The following is a 19,973-nucleotide window of genomic DNA, read 5'->3' on the forward strand; positions in this document are numbered from 1 at the left end:
GAATTTTGGGAGTGACAGAAATATCGGTTGCTTCACAACCTAGGGTTTTAAAGGGTTATTCCTTTATCAGAAAAGGAATGTTCCCAATAAAAAGAATACTGGGTCAGGTCAAGGATGGAAATGACATGATCTTGGGATGATGATGAGGGTGATAAGCCACTATAAAACCTAGGAAGACATGATCTTCCCAAGTTTCAGAACCATATAGCCACGAAAAAGCAAATCAAATCAGGAAATCCAAGAAAATCAAAGGAAAAAAGAAAAGGGCAAAAATACAGGCTGTTACATTCTTTGTTGCACTTTGAGGGATTGTTATATGATCCAATTATGTTATCATTGTTGAGAGACTTTGCACTAGTGAAAGTATGAACCCTAGGCCTAAAGTTTGCGTTCACCCGACCGATCACGCGTGCCGCGTCCATTGATAGGACCTACGAGACAGTCCTCGCTTCCATGTCACGCGCGTCCGTTTTGTGAAACATAGCCGGCTCGCCATGACTGTTTCGTGAAACATACCCGTTATTTCTAGAAAACGCCCCTGTAGCTGGAAGCAGCAGCGTGTGCTCGCGGGGTTGGGAGGGCGACGACTGGATCTAGGAAGGCAACGGGGCGATCGAGGCTAACCTACTAATACGTCTCCGTTGTATCTACTTTTCCGAACGCTTTTCCTCTTGTTTTGAACTCTAATTTGCATGGTTTGAAGGAAACTAACCCAGACTAACGTTGTTTTCAGCAGAACTACCATGCTGTAGTTTTTTGTGCAGAAATAAAGGTTCTCGGATTGGAGCGAAACTTTGCGAGGAATTTTTATACAATAAAAGAGAATTTATTGAGCTAAGAACCACAAAAGGGGGGCACCTGGGTGGGCACAACCCACCAGGGCACGTCTGCCCCCCAAGGCGCGCCCAGGTGGGTTGTCCCCACCTGGTGGCCCCGCAAACCCTGAGACCGCCGCTATAAAATCCTATATTTCCAGAAAAAATGAGGTGGTAGAATTATCTCGTTTCGCGATACGGAGCCGCCGTCACCTCCTGTTCTTCATCTGAAGGCGAGATCTGGAGTCCGTTTGGGGCTCCGGAGAGGGGGATCTTCCGTCTTCGTCATTACCAACCCTCCTCTGTCGCCAATTCCATGATGCTCTCCACCGGGAGTGAGTAATTCCTTCGTAGGCTCGCTGGTCGGTGAGGAGTTGGATGAGATTCATCATGTAATTGAGTTAGTTTTCCTAGTGCTTGATCCGTAGTATCCACTATGTTTTGAGATTGATGTTGCTATGACTTTGCTATGCTTAATGCTTGTCACTTTGGGCCCGGGAGCCACGATTTCAGATATGAACCGTTTATGTTATCACCATTATATCTATGATCTAGATCTGATCTTGCAAGTTATAGTCACCTACTACGTGTTTTGATCCGGCAACCCCGGACTGACAATAGTCTGGACACTTCCCGGTCATGACCGTAGTTTCAGGAATTCATTTATTCACCGTGTGTTAATGCTTTGTTTCGGTTCTCTACTAAAAGGAGGCCTTAATATCCCTTAGTTTCCAATAGGACCTAGCTGTCACGGGAGGGTAGGACAAAAGATGTCATGAAAGTTCTTTCCATAAGCATGTATGACTATTTGTGGAATACATGCCTACATTATATTTATGAACTGGAGCTAGTGCCATATCGCCCTTGGTTATGACTGTTATAATGAATATCATCCAACAAAACGCCGATCCAATGCCTACGATTTTCCTACATATTGATCTTTCTAAGTTACTACTGCTGTTGTTACTATCATCACTGCTACAAAACTATTGCTATCACTTACTGTTACTATTGCTGCTACTTCTATTATCAAAACTATCATATTACTTTGCTATTGGTCACTTTGCTGCAGATAATTAATCTCCATGTGTGGTTCAATTGACAACTCAACTGCTAATACTTGAAAATATTCTTTGGCTCCCCTGGTGTCTAATCTATAAATTTGGGTTGAATACTCTACCATCGAAAGCTATTGTGACCCCCTAGATTTGTGGGTTATCGAGACCTTTTTCTGGCACTGTTGCTAGGGAGCATAGCTATATTTGTTGAGTCACTTGGGATTATTATCAATTTATCACTATGAAGAATCTGAAGGATGCTAAGACTAATATTTTTCCCTCTAAGACGAGGGGAGGTAAGGAACTGCCATCCAGCTGCCCTTTAGATTCACTTTCTGTTATAAGTAAACTAGCAACACCACCACTTTCTATTAATCCTAATATGTCGCAAGTTATTGATGATGCTACTTCTGCTATGAATGTTACTCATGATGCTAGTACCTTGCTTGATGATAATGTGCCACTAGGTAAGACAACATGATATTGATGAAACTGATGAAGAACTGGAAACTGAAAATCTTGAAACACCCATTAGAAAAAGCCCTCCTAGATATGAATTGCCTAAAGTATCAGAAGGTTATGTTATGAATGAGGAGACAACTAGAGATATTCTTTCTTGTAAGGATAGAAATGATCTAGAAAAATTATTATGCAAGTATAAAGAAATGTGATCCTCAGTTTTCTACTTCACCTATATTTGTTAATGATAGGTATTTCGAATTCTCTGTTGGCCCAGAGTTCATTACTCTGGTTGAATCTAATCCTTTCCATAATTATGAAACTGAAACTGTTGTGGCACATCTTACTAAGTTGAATGATATAGCCACCCTTTTTGCTCAAGATGAGAAAGTTTGATATTATTTTATTCTCAAATTATTTCCATTCTCATTAAAGGGTGATGCTAAAGCTTGGTACAATACTCTTGCTCCTGGTTGTGTGCGTAGTCCCCAGGATATGATTTATTACTTCCCTAGAAAATATTTTTTTGCTCATAAGAAACAAGCTGCCTTACAGGAAATATTTAGCTTTGTGCAAATTCAAGAAGAGAGTCTCCCACAAGCTTGGGGGAGGTTTCTCCAATTGCTTAATGCTTTGCCTGATCATCGTCTTAAGAAAAATGAAATACTTGGTATCTTCTATAATGGACCAATCGATGCTTCTAGGGATTTCCTAGATAGTTGTACTGGTTGTGTTTTCAGGGAACGAACTATCAGACAAGCTGAAGAACTATTGAATAACATATTGAAAAATTATGATCATTGGACTCTTCCTAAACCACTGCTTAAACCCACTCCAAAGAAGAGGGGTATTTTATATCTTAGTCTTGAAGATATGCAAGAGGGAAAGAAATCCATGAAGGAAAAAGGTATTAAAGCTGAGGATGTCAAAAAACTATCTCCTATTGAAGAAATACATGGGCTTGATACACCACCACCACCTAAGGTGGTAGAGGTAAATTCTCTAATGAAATTCAATGATAATGATAATCCTCACAATATGCACCCTAGTCAATGCCTTTATGAGTTTGAAAGTTACATTAGAAAGCAAGATCACTTCAATGCAAATGTTATGAAACAATTGAAATCCTATTCTGATATGATTGCTGGCTTGAGTGACTTGTTATTTATAATCTCAAATGATGTTAGAGGTGTGGGAAAGCATGCTTCTATGGTTCAAATTCAGTTAGAACAAGTTGCTAAATCTCACAGAGAGTTGTTAGATGAAATGAACAACAATATAAACGATCAAGCTGTTAGAGTAATGACTAGAGGAGGTAGGATGACTCAGGAACCACTTTATCCTGAGGGACATCCAAAGATAATTGAACAAGATTCTCAAAGAATTAACACTGATGCACCTAGTCCTTCTAAAAAGAAAAAGAAGACGAAAAATGATAGGACTTTGCATGCCTCTAGTGAAGCTGAAGTAGAAAAACCTCCTGATAATGATAATGAAGTTTCTATCTCTGATGCTAAAACTCAATCTGGTAATGAACACTCACCTTATGATAATGAAAAAGATAATGATGAGGTTCATGAAAATACTCAAACAAATAATAAAGAACTAGACAATGATCTTGAGATAGAACCAGCAGTTGATCTTGATAACCCACAACCCAAGAATAAAAGATATGATAAAAGAGACTTTGTGGCTAGAAAACACGATAAGTAAAGAGAACCATGGGTTCAAAAACCTATGCCCTTTCCAGCTAAGTCAACTAAAAAGAAAGATGATGAAGAATTTGAACGCTTTGTTGAAATGCTGAGGCCAGTCTTTTTGTGTACTCACTTGACTGACATCTTGAAAATGCCTCCTTATGCAAAGTACATGAAAGACATCATCAACAATAAGAGAAAAATAACGGCAACTAAAATCCCCACCATGCTTGCTAATTATACCTTTAAAGATGGAGTACCTAAAAAACTTGGAGATCCGGGAATACCAACTATACCTTGCTCCATCAAAAGAAATTATGTGAAAACTGCTTTATGTGATTTAGGAGCTGGTGTTAGTGTTATGCCTTTCTCTTTATATAAAAGACTTGATTTGAATAAACTCACACCTAGTGAAACATCTTTGCAAATGGCTGACAAATCAACTGCCATACCTATCTGTATTTGTGAGGATGTGCCCGTTGTTGTTGATAATGTTACTATTTTGACTGACTTTGTTATACTTTAGTTGCCCAAGGACGACAACATGTCGATTATCCTTGGGAGACCCTTTTTGAAATAAAAGCAAGGTCACTTTTCATATCAATGGTAATGAGCATACGGTGCACTTTCCGAAGAAACAATTCCAAGTGAATGGTATTAATGTTATTGAAAAATCATCGATAATCACTATTGGAAGTTTTGAACTACCTCTACTTATTGTTAAAAATAAAAATGAAATGCTTATTGTTGGGGACATTCATATCCCTGTTGAGGTAACTTAGTGATTTACGGAAGTTCTTCGGTTTCATGCTAATCGGAAGTGGTTGTTAATAAGACTTGATCAACCTTATTAATGGATCATTTTTGAGAGGTATGAAGTTGATGAATTTAGTGAGCACTACTCTGTCCCTACCTTTTGCTTTCTGTTTTTATTAGTTAAATAAAATAAAATGCCTTTTTTGTCTATTTTCTGAATTTCCCGTGCAATAAAAAAATGACCCAAAAATAAAAGTTTTCAGAATGCTCTGAAAATTTAATACGATTTTTTCTGAATATTTAAGAATTTTAGGTGCAAATAACATCAGAGGGAGGTGCACCAGGTGGGCACAACCCAACTGGGCATGCCAGGACCCCCAGGCGCGCCCTGTTGGGTTGTGGCCCCCACGTGGGCCCCTCACTTATCTCTTGATCCCACATCACCACCTACCTCCAGAAAAAATCACCATTGCTCTCTCTCTCTCTCTCGTGTTCTTGCTCTCAAACCCACATATTTTGATCTCTTTGCTCGAAGCTCTATTTTTGAAACTGTTTTGGGGGATTGTTGCTTGGTATGTGACTCCTCTGTTTGTCCACTTAGTTTTTTCTTTAGTGGTTTATATTTTGAATAATTAGCTACTCTTGGTGCTGTTGTAGATGAGCTTGCATGTTGAATTCTTAGAGTTCTAAGTAGTTTGAATGCTTGATATTGCCTCTATGCATCCCTATGAGTAGTTGCTATCAACCTTGTGAAGTTTTGTTAACAAATTTTTGTGGCAAAATTTTTTCAAACAATTGTACGCGAATATGATGAACGTCTTTGGAAGGAGTTCTTCGACGAGGAGATCCTTGGAGGCATCTTCTAGTAGCAGCTCCGTCTGTCGGTCTTATGTTGAACCAAGTGAAAGTTCCACACGAGATACAGCCACCAAAACATGTCTATGGCCATGTGAAGATTATATGGCGAGTGTGGGCATTAAGGAAGAATTTGAGCAATATGTTTGCAATGCCGAGCTCGGTCCCTACATTGCAAATAAGTGCCACCAACACCTCACTCTCACTGAATCATTTGTCAAAGGATTTAAATTCTATCCCCGTGAGTCTAGGGTGTCGCTTAAATTGTATGAAAATCCATTCACCATATCTTTAGAGAGATTTGCTCACCATTGCAAAATCCCATTCTGGGGTTCGCTTGATGAACCGCCAAGGTCAGAGTTTGGGATGTTTCTGACTAGTCTTTGCTATGGTGAGACTAGGGGAGTGACACAAGGTATAATAAAGAGCATTCATTTTCCTGCAATCCAGTACTTTGCTTTTTTAATGGAAAATGCATTGTAGTCAAACAAGATTGTAGTACACTTTGTGCACCAGACTTGAGCCTCATACGCACCACGCTCACTAGTGACAAGAGTTATAACCTTGGAGCGATTATTGCACGTAGGTTGCAACACAACGCTGGTAGTGGATGGTCTTATGGTGGAATTTATGCCACGCGCTTAGCAAGAGAGCTGGGTGTTCCACCTTTGCCTTATGATCCTATTTTACCCACGTAGTATTTAGACTTTGATGCTATGAAACGTCATAAGATCCTTAGAGGTGAACCCCATAATTTCCCCTATAAATTGTTGTCTAATCAAAGTTCTGTTGTGCACCTTTTCCTGCTCTCTTTGATGCTCACATTATGGGAAGATATTTTGTTCTTGAGAGCTAAGCCCGAGCCCATAATGCGGCGGTTGTGGCTGCACGGTAGCCTGAGGCATCCGTACCGAGAGCCTCCGTGAGCTATCACTCTGACCACTATGCAGGATACTGAGTGGTTACCAAGTTAGGCAAAATCCTATGCTTGGGGGAGTATGTATTTCCACCGACATTACATTCATGGTCACACATTTAATTCCAGTTGTCGGTATTCACACTTTTTCATTATTTTATCCATGCTAAATTTATTTCCTCGCTTTCTTCTTGTGTGTTTGAAAAACTTTAAGAAAACCCAATTTTTTTTATTATTTCATGCTTCTTTTTGATTTTTCTACCTAGTTTAAATTCTTGTAGCACCAAAAAGAAAAAACCAAAAATATTTCCTTATTCTTCTTTTACTTGTTGGGAGCTTTCCCGTGTAAATAGTTTTTCTCGTTTTTGCTTTTCCCTTTTTATTCACTTTCTTTCAGAAAACCAAAAACTCCAAAAATATTTCAATGTGTTTCTCTGAATTGCTTTTCCCTTAGAGTCATACCGAGGAGAAGACCATGATCAAAATGTTGAGTGGCTCTCATATGCATTATTGATGATCTAACAAAGAGCCCATTTTACCTTGTCTTCTCCTTTTGAATAAAATGTTTGCAGATTCCAGCTTAGTCCACGACACTCTTGCACTATTATTATTTTCATACTCTTTGGTCATGCAAGTGAAAGGCAATAATGAATATCTGATGAACGGGCCGTGGCACAGAGAAACGGGTATGAACTTGACTTGTTCTGTTTTTGTAAATATGTTTAACCTAGTATCCATGATTCAGCCTATTATGATCAAACATGTTTGCAATGACAATTAGAGATTATAGTTTCTCATGCCATGCATAAGTAGCTAGGAGTCGATAATGATTTATCTTGGATGTCAACATTGCGTTAAAATGATTGTGATGTAGTATGATGGTATGGTATCCTCCTCTGAATGTTCGAGTGGCTTGACTTGGCACATGTTCATGCATGTAGTTGAATCAAAACCAACATAGCATCTATGATATTTATGTTCATGGTGTTCATATCCTACTCGTGCTAGTATCCAGTGTTACTTATGCATAATGCATGTTCATGAACATTGTTGCTCTCTAGCTGGCTACTTCTCAACCTATTTGCTAGCCTCCGCCTATACTAAGCATGAATTCTGCTTGTACATCAAAAACCTTGAACCCAAGTTATTCCAGATGAGTCCACCATACCTACCTATATGCGTTATTACCCTGCCATCCTAAGTAAATTTTCATGTGCCACCTCTAAAAACATCAAATAAATACCCTTTTGTGTGCCTGGATTGTTCGTAGAATGACATGAGGTAGTCGGTATCTTCCATGCTAAGCGGATTAATCTCAAGATGAGTGTTTATTCTCTCATCATTAAACGAGAAAGGGGCGGTATTATGGATTCCTAGTCCCAAACTGAAAACAAAAAAGAGCTTACAAATAATGAAACAAAAACTCCTAAGGAGTCATAACCTTTACTTTACCGCTTGGGAACCACCACTAATGTGTTTAGCATGGAGGATATTGATAACTGATGGTCGTGAAGTAAACAAGAAGGTTGCATCGCTCAAAATTTCATTTAGCACTGTTTTAAAGACTTGAGCTCTGGCAATCTATTTACTTTTATGTTGTGTTATCACCTTCTCAAATAAGCGCCAGAATCTGAGAGCACTCCTGTCATGCTTATGCATTGTGTGTAGCTACTGTTGGGTGCATCATGACTGGATCTTTTCTACCATGAATTACAATGTTTAGTCGTTGCTTGAACTTTGGAGGTGCTCTGCATTTATGTTTTGTGGTCTCAGAAAGGGTTAGCGAGATACCAATATCGTCATATTATATCATGGTTATTTTGACGTGTCGTTGTTTGAGATATCTTATTATTGCTCTCTAGCTGATTATGTCATTGATATGAGTTAATATAAGTTTTAAGAGTTATTGTTGACATGGTTAGTTATAATCTTGGCTGAAAACCTGGGTGATGTTTAAGCTTATTTATGCAAGCAAGAGCAAAAGAGTTCGTAAAAGTTTTTCTTTTTCACTTTCAGTTTATCAACTGAATTGCTTGAGGACAAGCAAAGGTTTAAGCTTGGGGGAGTTGATGCATCTCTATCATGTCTACTTTTCCTAACGCTTTTCCTCTTGTTTTGGACTCTAATTTGCATGATTTGAATGAAACTAACCCGGACTGATGCTGTTTTTAGCAGAACTACCATGGTGTTGTTTTTTCTGTAAAAGTTCTCGGATTGGAACGAAACTTTGCGAAGAATTTTTATACAATAAAAGAGAACTTCTGGAGCCAAGAACCACCGGTGGGGTGCACCTGGGTGGACACAACCCACCAGGGCGCGCCTGCCCCCCAGGCGTGCCTAGGTGGGTTGTCACCACCTGGTGGCCCCGCAGACCCTGAGACCGACACTATAAAATCCTATATTTTCCAAAAAATGAGGGAGGAAGAATTATCTCATTTCGTGATACGGAGTCGCTGTCACCTCCTGTTCTTCATCGGGAGGCCAGATCTGGAGTCCGTTTGGGGCTCCAGATATTAGGGGGCTTCCGTCTTCACCATCACCAACCCTCCTCCATCGCCAATTCCATGATGCTCTCCACCGGGAGTGAGTAATTCCTTCGTAGGCTCACTGGTCGGTGAGGAGTTGGATGAGATTCATCATGTAATTGAGTTAGTTTTGTTAGGGCTTGATCCCTTGTATCCACTATATTCTAAGATTGATGTTGCTATGACTTTGCTATGCTTAATGCTTGTCACTTTGGTCCTGGGTTCCATGATTTTAGATCTAAACCGTTTATCTTATCACCATTATATCTATGTTCTAGATCCAATCTTGCAAGTTATGGTCACCTACTACGTGTTATGATCAGGCAACCCCGGAGTGACAACAGTCGAGACACTTCCTGGTGATGACCATAGTTTGAGGAGTTCATGTATTCACCGTGTGTTAATGCCTTTTCCAGTTCTCTATTAAAAGGTGGCCTGAATATGCCTTATTTTCCAATAGGACCCCGCTGCCACGGGAGGGTAGGAAAAAAGATGTCATTCAAGAATTTTCCATAAGCACGTATGACTATTTACGGAATACATGCCTACATTATATTTATGAACTAGAGCTAGTGCCGTATCACCCTAGGTTATGACTGTTATATGATGAATATCATCCAACAAATCGTCAATCCAATGCCTACTATTCTCCTGCATATTGACCTTGCTAATTTACTGCTGCTGTTGTTACTATCGTCAGTGGTACAAAACTATTGCTATCATTGTTACTATTACTATTACTGCTACTATTATTATCAAAACTATCATATTACTTTGCTATTGATCACTTCGCTGCAGATAATTAATCTCTAGGCGTGGTTGAATTGACAACTCAACTGCTAATACTTGCAAATATTCTTTGGCTCCCCGTGTGTCGAATCTATAAATTTGGGTTGAATACTCTAACCTCGAAAACTGTTGCGATCCCCTATACTTGTGGGTTATCACCTACCACCGTGACGACGATGACGTCTTCGGGAGCAGCGGCGACCGCCGACAACCCAAATAGGTATGGATCTCCATTGGACGCTGGTGATTTCTCCTCCTTCCCCCCACTTTTCTGGCCGTCATGACATCGAGGGATGAGGTGGTATGGACGGCAGCGGGTTTGTGCTCCCATTGCGGTGGTGGGCTATGGTGGCAGTGCGCCGTCGTGGCGGCGTTTTTTTGTTGCGCCTCAATGTTTCCTCCGTTTGTGCTTCCCGATGCGAATGGTGGTGCTCCTCTACTGTTGTAGGAGGAGAGGGGTGGCAGTTTTCTTCTAGGAGGAGGAGGTCGCCGGTGTAGTAGGAAGGTGGTCGCCGATGTAGCAGGAGTGCATAACTATTTTTGCTGGGGCTTGTATAGTTTTTGAATTTTATTTTTTATGCAGCTCATAACATTGCTGACCTTACTTATCTATTTTCATAGAGAAAATTTTGTGTAGGCCATAGCAATGTTTCTAATTTATGTAGCTGATTTCGCCCTGTATCCCTCCATGTTTATCTGAATTTTTAGTAGTAGTGGATTGCGTGTAGCTTTATAGATTTTGTTTCAGATTTTTGACAGAACCACAATTTGCGATAAACAAGGTTCAGGAGATGTGTTTTCATCCAGCATTGCTGCCTTTTGAGTCATTTTTGCTTTGAGTTTTTCATTGTGTTTTTCCACAACTATCTATGAAAATGATGTGAGTTGTGAGAGCATGTTGGTGTTGCATTTTTTCAAGTTCATTATAGTTGAAATGAAGGGGGTAAATGTTGTTAGAGCTATAATTGATTTCATTATAATTCAAATGAAGATGGTGAGACTTGTGATAGGTTGCTTGTGTTTCCTGGCCATTTTTCTTTTACTGCTAAAATGGATGCACAAGATATGGGAGTTGCACGAATGAAGGCAGTAGTTGGTTTTCCTGGAGCTCATTGTTTTATTTCCTGGAGCTAAAATGGATAGCTCATTTTTTTCTTCTGATTCTTGTGACTGTGTTTCCTGTAGCTTCAAATCTCAACTTACCTCTGTTTTTGTTTCCGCAGCATGGCTATCTACCAAACCCGATGGTCAGCAAAGCGGCTGCGCGACATAACCAATTCAATCCAAGGGAAGAAAAGGGATGCACTAAGCAATTCTAGCATTAGGGATTTGTTGCACATATCTCATGTGCCTCCTATGCCAGAAGGGCTTCTGGATTTCGTAGTTATGAGTATCGACCCCAAGGAGCGTCTACTCAAGTATGTTTCTTTTGAGCATCTTCTTTTTAAGCATGTATTTTTCTATTACAGTCTGTTGGATAGCACTTTTCTCTTTTTTTGCAACATCTACTGATTTCTTGTTCTTTATGTCTCTATGTAGGATTAATGATCGCAAGAAAATACACTTCATAAAAGACATGGTTAAGAAGATTTTCAAGGTCCCATCTGGTAAGGCCACTAGAATTCGGCAAGAGGGGCAAATCAGATTTTTGGGATGTGTATTTGGATGGTGATAGGGCTCCAATAGCCACCACAGCAATTGTTCTATCAAAAGCGGATGAGGACGGTGAGGAGACCATTGGTAGGTCATGGGTTTTACTCTGCCTATCATTGGTCCTAGCTCCCGGGACAGGAAACATGGTGCGTCTTGAATATCTCCACACCTTACGAGACATGAGTGTTCTCCATGAGTTCGAATGGGATGAGCATGTTCTTTCCAATGTGACGAAGGAAATTAAAAAAGTACCAGGATAAGAGGTATGAAGGTAAAGGGAAATTCCTGATTGGCGGCTATCTAATGCTTCCGGTACAACCCGTCATTCCCATAACACTTCCCTCTTCTTTCCCGGGACATCAAACTTTTACAGGCACTCATGTTACTTTTCATTTTTCATTTGCGTCTTTGCAGGTAATTTACATGGACCACCTCGACATTCCAAGAGGGTGCATAGTTGATCATACCATCGACTATTTGCTGCCACGAGCTTGTTTTGTTCATGAAATGGACTTCACCGTTGTTGTTGTAGTGGACACCCTAGATGATGGCTTTGGGAAGCGCCGTCTAAGTATCCGTTTTTCAAACTTGGACACATGACCTTTTGTTTATTTTTGCAAATTTCTGAATTCTTGTTCCATTTTTCAAATGCAATTCAGCTCCAGTACACCATATGCAACATCCAAGTTTTTGTCATATGTAGATCAGCTTCCCAAAGGTCAATCCAAGGCAGTGTCACAGAGGAGCCGCCGGAAATAAACAACCAAGGTGGAACTGTTGCGGCTGCAACACCCACTTTGGATGTGCCTGAGAGCTCCCACACACAAGCCAATCCACAAGGGGAGCCGATGTGGGCTCTCGAGGACCATCTAAGGGTGACATGGAGGGTACTGATGGCAGAGCATAGAATGTGCACGAGGCACCTCCGGATAAGATGCAGGGCGGTGATGATGTGTGTGGCTCTCTGGAGGAGTGGCTCCATGCATTTCCTAAATTCGAGGAGTTAGAGGTGAGAGCCATATAACAGACTCTTTTTTTGTTTCTTTTTCATGTTGCTTCACTTCCATGTCAAAACTACTTACTAACAACTAATGTTCCTTTTCCCGCTCTCTTTGATTGTTGTTTCTATGCATTCGTAGCTGTCCCCACATCTTCGTGACATATACAACAAGCACAAAGAGCTCCATGCTACAGAACTTAATGTCGCATTGAGCTCATTTGGGAGGGAGTTGCAGGTCATTTATTGCAAATGCATGAGCCTAATGTTGTCTGAAGCATTCGAAGCTGGATCCAGGAGGGATAAGGCAAAAGATGAAGTGGCAGATGTCACTTTCAGTGTATCAGGAGCTCCCACCGCAGGCATGTGTGATGCCACTTAATTGTTTCCACTGGAGCCTAAGCACGGGACTACAACAACCGCTACTGCCACTTCCACTAATTGTTCTCCGCAGCAGCCTAAGAAACCAGGTGGCGTGCATGGGACTACAACAACCCCTATATCCAGTGCCACTGAATCATTTCCGCAGCAGCCTAAGCAACCAGAAGGCACAAAGAGTGGGGATCCGGCAGTGTAAGTAGAACACACAAACGCTGTCCCAGGCAAGAAGAGCGACCACAACAATGGCAGTGTTCATGACAGCGTCAATGTTCACAGCAATGCCAAGGGAGAAGATTCTTGCAACAAGGTAAACATTGAACAGAAGTCGCCTCACAGCCCAAGCTCCCCATTTTTTAATTTGACAAGGAGGCTAGGGACACTAGAAGATGGGCCTTCATTTGGCTTGTTTGAACCTGGAAGTGACAATGATTTACTATTTCAGGATCCGCCACAAGTTAGTTATTCACTAGCACAATCATCTAGTCTTTTTGATGAGATTCAAGTGAGAAGCCCTTTTGTTTGATAGTTCTCCTGCCAATTCAACTAGTCTAGTTTATGATGTGACCCCCTCGCAACATATCCCCCATTATCGACAGGCCCTACAGTTTTTTACAAGTCATCCCCGCAATTTTTGTTACGCAACATATCCTCCTCTCTTTCTGAAACTTTAGTACATCAATGCTCCAATCTGTTACTCGCAAGTTCTTATTGCTTTCTCTTCCTTTTTTTGCAGAAGCAGGTGTTTATGAGACAAGAGAGGAGGAGGAGGTGGTGGTTGAAGTCAGCAGCGGGCAAAGCCATGATGGCAAGAAGCCTACACTTAAGAGAGTTGCACCACCCGCACCAAGCGCATGCAAGTTGCGGAAGATGAAGAAGGTAAAAATTGATGCAACAGACGATGCCATATACCAGAGGTACTGTTGTACCAATTATCGTAAGTGTTTTTTTGCACTTTATATGTGTGTTGAGAGAAAAAATCCATCCATTTTTATTGACACCTCCTAACCGAGTTACTGTTTCTTTTTGCAACAAAAAAGCATGCATTTATCAGGATAGGTGGTTTCGATGTTTCCTTCAAACATTTCAGTAGTGGGCTCAAAAAGCACGCACATGTGAACGACGAGGTGATTTCACTTTACATCGAAAGTTTCGACATTGAGCAAACGTATAGCTCAACCAAGCCAAGGAAGTTTTCATTCTCACCACATGTTGATGTGAGTTAACTAACATGTTTTATTTACTTTTTTGGTCACTTGAGTTTTCCACCTGCAACATAGTAGGTTTTTACATGATAGTTACTAGCTTTTCACCTTTTGTTGTGACCATTGTTTTCTTCTCATACAGACCAAGCTTTGTGTGGATCCAATTTCATTCAAGACAAGTTCCTGCATTCGAGATTTGACCAGGGTCTGCGAGAAGAATGACATCGTGAAATTTGATCAAGTAAAGCTCTCGTTCAACTATCGTATTGGTGTAAAGATTTCCTTATAGCTCAAAAATGTTTCAGTTCATTTTTAAATTTTTGCAGTTGTTCTTCACCATAGTCCAGAAAGACCATTGGGCAGTTGTTGTTGTTGTAAATTTCATGAAAAAATAGTCAATGTATTTGACTCCAGGAGCTTAGACCCTAACTATGTCAGCGTCCTTGAGAAGCCTTGTTGCAATCTGGTATGGAGTAGAACACATATTTTTTATATGGTTTTCCCTTTTTGTTTTTTCAAATCAATGTTGCGGTACCAATCAATTCAATATTTCCAGATAAAAAACTTCAAAGCACTGGTCAGAGAAATAAACCCATGGAAGCAAGATTTTGGCACATTTGAGATGTTCAGTCCACCAAGCTACCCGCAACAGTCAACATCGTACTATTGTTTTCTATCTTATTCATTTGTGGCAATTTGCAACTTCACATCCTGTTTAGGAAGAATTTTCATCTCTTTTTTTGTAATCTCGTGTTTCCTCCTTTTTCCATGGAAGATTTGATTGTGGCATCTTTGCTATTCTATACTTGGAGAATTTAACTGCCACGGGGATGAAGCCCTTCAATACAGTATGACTCGGACTCATTTATTTCTATTTTTCTTCTTTGCAACATATGAAACACTAGTACTAAATAAATTCTAGCAGTCAACTACAATCATATATTTGTAAAATTTGATGTTATTACCCACCCTTTTTTCCATCCCCTGCTAGTAGTGCTCACAATGTGTTTTTTCTCTTGTTTCGTATGCTCAAGATGCAAACTTATTGCTCAATGTCCGGAAGTACATTGTGGTGAAACTTTTCAAGCACCCTCAAAACACCCTCAACTCAGAGGACAAGCTTAAAGCTTTGCTGAAAAACTCATAGATTGATGTCAACCACAACAAGACCTCCCTAGTAGTTTAGACCTCTCTTTTTTGCGATGCATGTAACATGTTTGTAACCGAGCTCTCTAGTCGTCTACGAAACTAAAGTTTTCGGAAGAAGAATGTGTCATGCTGGGGCATGCCCCCTTTCTGCCTCATTTTTGTATGCTGGAGACATGTTGTTTCACTACTGATCTGGTGTTTTTGCACACCTATATATAATGTAGACATGATTCCAATGGTAGTTGTTACCTTTTTTTCCTGAAAATGTGTTCCATAGTATATTTTTTCTGCGCACTAGTGTTGTATTTCGAGCCATTTGTTACATTTGAAATATTTTACTAGCAAAATGTCGAAATTTGCTATAATGGTCGTCATCTCCATAACATTTTGTTACTTACACTAGCAAAATGATGGATTGAAGGCATTTTCTCATCACAACATCATATCCCTGTAACAGAAATACATCTTATAACATAGCCAAAATGAAAAGTGCTCATGTTCCTGTAACATGAATACATTCTGTAAAATAACCAAAATGAAAAGTTCCCTTCCTATGAAGATCATGTTATCATGTAACAGGAATACATTATCTTTTTTTTTGCAACCTGTGAGACCACACAAGCTTTTTTTCCTGCAATATGGATTAATATGGGATGTATATGCATAGAAACAGGGAGCAAACCTCTGAAACCCAGGGAACTACATGGATCAAACATACCACAGGTTGCAAATTGAAATTATAGCTTGTACATCATCAAGTTTGCAAAAAATAAGTTACAAATGTAGCTCAAACACAGGGAGCAAGTACATCTTGCTTAGGAGATGAAACGAGACACCCAAAGTTGGCTGATGGGGGATCTTCTCCCAAATGAACAAAATTTTTTTCTTAGGAGGAACATCTTCCCCCTGTTTCTCTCATATTTTTTTCCTAGAGCTTCAGTTGCATTGCTTGGGAAATATTTGGGTCACTTGCCATCACGGCTCTCATGTATTGACAAGATGGGACTGCATGTCCAACCTGAGAGCAGAACTGGCATTCAGGGGGTGCTGGCGCCGCCCCCATTGCATCTTTTAGCGACCCACATGTCTGAACATTTCGTACTTCTTCATGGTAGTGCTTGCAGCGGACAATCCTTTTTTAGCTCTTGGGTTTCCTGTTGTTGTTGGCTTCTTATCTGGTTGCTTCGCCTTGTTTTTTTGCTCATCGCCTCGCTGCTCTACTAGTGTTTTCTTTCTCTTCTCTCTTTCAATCGGCCGACCTTTCTTAGGGACACGAGCTGGGTTTTGTAGCATCTCTGAGCTTTGAGCCTGTGGTAGGTCGTCATTCAATGTTCCTGTTCTGGCAGCGGGTGGTGTTGGGGGTTCACTCTGTTGCGTTGCTTGTTGTCCTGGAGTGCTCCTCTCTTTGCCGCTGCTATGGCAGGCTCAAGAACTGTTATTGCGTCATCTAATATCTTGTAGGCATCATCATTGCAACATGCATTACCGACAAGCCATGTCAACCTTCGACATAAGGAGTTGTATTTCAGCGTGTTCGTTGAAGGGTGCCCGAAGTCCAGCAATCGGCCAGTCCTGTCCATGCTTGTTATGGCTGCTTCAGACCACCTCTCCAACAAGTATTGCCGTGGAATTACTTGGACATTGAAATGCACCATATTATGTGTGCACAAATCAGGCCGTTCATCTCAAAGTAGTGGCAACTACATTCAAACAACCCTTCATCCATGATAACATGCACATAATAGAGCTTTGGGTTCTCATAGGAGCTTACCTTTAGCTCAAACAGTAGGCCTTGCCCATGATACTCAGTGTCTTCATTGATAATGAAGCCAGTAGACGCAGTCACCTGCTTCTGCAACTTCTGCAACTTTCCAAAGACGCTGCTGGTGTAGTAAGCAACAGCTTGGCGCTCAATGTTGTACCTGCAACATCACAAGAAACAGGTCACAAACCACATCACACAGAAACTGGGCCTAGCAACAACTTTTTTTCTTTTTTGTAAATCTCAAAAGTGTGTGTACTAAGAGTATAGTGGCGGAGCTGTTGTTTCACTAGTGAATCCAACATTGTCTTCACGATCAAGCATAGTTTCTTGGCACATTTCATATTGCTGCACGAACCTCCAAACGGAATCAGCCAGACAAATTAGTGTCTTGAAATATGAGTTAAGCCCCTCAGACCTGCCCATTGGGCTCGTGAATGGGAAGAATTTGTTATTGAAGTATGATGCAGCCCACATGTTCCTTGTTCGCCACATGTTCTTCAGGTGTTTGTTCTCAGCCACTTCAAAACAATGCAACATGTGTTGCCATGTTTCCTCAAACTCCTGAATGGTTTCTGATTGATTGATACAAGTGTAGAACACATCTGCAAACACTTGATCTCTGCTCAATAGCCTCCCCAACTTGGAACGTGCATTGCTAAACAAATGAAACTTGCAACGCCTATGGCAGGTGTTTAGCAACCCATCCTCAACAGATGTTGCCATCTCTTGGTCCTGGTCACTCATGATGTTTGTGGGATGCTTGTTATCCATCGCAACCATCCACTACTGGAAGACCCACTTAAATGTTTCAATAGTTTCATTCGCCACCAAGGCACACCCGAGTGCAATGGTCTGGAGGTGGTTGTTGACCCCAACTGTAGGAGAAAATGGCATGTTGTATTTGTTGGTGCAGAAGGTTGTATCGAAGAACATACAATCTTTATATTCCGGGTACAGCGCTGTTGTTCTCCCATCAACCCAAAATAAGGCAGTCACGGAGTTTGTTGCGGGATCCTTTTGCTTCGCATAGAAAACTCTGGATTCACAACATTCCTCCTCTCAAAGTACTTGACTGTCATATCCATGTCTCAGAATGTTAGCCCTCTCCGGATCTTTGTGGGAGTATCCTGGTGTCACCTCCATGGACCCTGCCAAGGACACCCATGCAATGTGAATTTGACAGGTTCACATCATGCAACGTCAACAAGAGCTGGTAATCCTCGGGAGGTATACTGCGTGCGACCGGTAGTACCTAAAACGCTTCGGTTGTTCCATCAATGGATGCATATTCTCTGCAACAAAACAAGCCACTCTCCATCTCTCCTCTCTTAGCCCAAAAATCATGTGCGCCTTATAATCATGACGGAGCAGCCTGTTCTTTTGACATTTTCTTGTTACATCCATTCCTTCACTATGCTGCCTACTAGAGTTGCTTGTTTCTGTTGCAATGCACTCCGAGGTGCTACTTGTTTCCGTTTTACCGCGCTTTCTGGCATGCACACTCCCAAAGACCCTCTTGATCAGTATTGCATCCTCTTTCTTCTGGCCTCTCTTCTGGATGTATTTTGTGGAAGATATATGTGTCCCGAATCCCAACTTGAAGGCATAGTCGTTGTAGAATTTCTGAGCACCCTCAAGTGTGTCAAATACCATGCCAACATAGGGTGGCAGTGGCTGTGATGAAACATCTCCATCATCTGAATCATCTTGGATTGCATCTTCGGCAAACAACAACCCCTCCGAATCTTCACCACCACCAACAGAAAAATTGCCTTAGACAAAGCTCCCTTCCCCTTTAGTTCCATGTTGCTGCATCAGAGTTGTTGCGCAACAGTCATTTTCATCTTTGCTGAAAACTTGAATGCTGGGTTTACATATTTGGAACAACAAGATCAAACAGAGTTTGTAAAAGTTTTTCTTTATCACTTTTAGTTTGTCAACTGAATTGCTTGAGGACATGCAATGGGTTAAGCTTGGGGAGTTGATACGTCTCCGTCGTATCTACTTTTCCAAACTCATTTTCCCATGTTTTGGACTCTAATGTGCATGATTTGAATGGAACTAACCCGGACTGACGCTGTTTCAGCAGAATTGCCATGGTGTTATTTTTGTGCAGAATAAAAAGTTCTCGGAATAACCTGAAACTTCACAGAGATAAGTTTTGGAATTAATAAAAAATATTGGCGAAAGAATCAGCAGTAGGGCCACACACCCTAGCCATAAGGGTGGGGGTGCGCCCATCGCCCGGGGGCGCCTCTGACCTTGTGGGCCCCCTAGACCTCCACTGACCTCAACTCCAACTCTATATATTCTCTTTTCGGGAGAAACAAATCGAAGAGATGGATTCATTGCGTTTTACAATACGGAGCCGCTGCCAAGCCCTGTTCTTCCTCGGGAGGGCAGATCTCGAGTCTGTTTTGGGCTACAGAGAGGGGAATCCGTCGCCATCGTCATCATCAACCATCCTCCATCACCAATTTCATGATGGTCACTGCCATGCGTGAGTAATTCCATCGTAGGCTTGCTGGACCGTGATGGGTTGGATGAGATTTAGCATATAATCAAGTTAGTTTTGTTAGGGTTTGTTCCCTAGTATCCACTATGTTCTAAGATTGATGTTGCTATGACTTTGCTATGCCTAATGCTTGTCATTAGGGCCCGAGTGCCATGATTTTAGATCTGAACCTATTATGTTTTCATGAATATATTTGTGGTCTTGATCGGATATTGCAAGTTATAGTCACCTACTGCGTGTTATGATCCGGCAACCCCGGAGTGACAATAGTTGGGACCACTCCTGGTGATCACCGTAGTTTGAGGAGTTCATGTATTCACTAAATGCTAATGCTTTGGTCCGGTACTCTATTAAAAGGAGGCCTTAATATCCCTTAGTTTCCATTAGGACCCCACTGACAAGAGAGGGTAGGACAAAAGATCTCAAGCATGTTCATTTCCA

The 19,973-nt window shown here is 41.0% G+C and overlaps 1 pseudogene; it reads right to left on the bottom strand.

Moving 5' to 3' along the window:
- Window positions 1–16,577: 16,577 nt before the first annotated feature.
- On the bottom strand, window positions 16,578–19,465 carry LOC147959803 (protein FAR1-RELATED SEQUENCE 5-like; annotated as a pseudogene).
- Window positions 19,466–19,973: the final 508 nt, after the last annotated feature.

Source organism: Triticum urartu, chromosome 7A, assembly GCF_056163025.1.
Source record: "Triticum urartu cultivar PI428250 chromosome 7A, HENAU_Tu73, whole genome shotgun sequence".
Taxonomy (NCBI): Eukaryota; Viridiplantae; Streptophyta; class Magnoliopsida; order Poales; family Poaceae; genus Triticum; species Triticum urartu.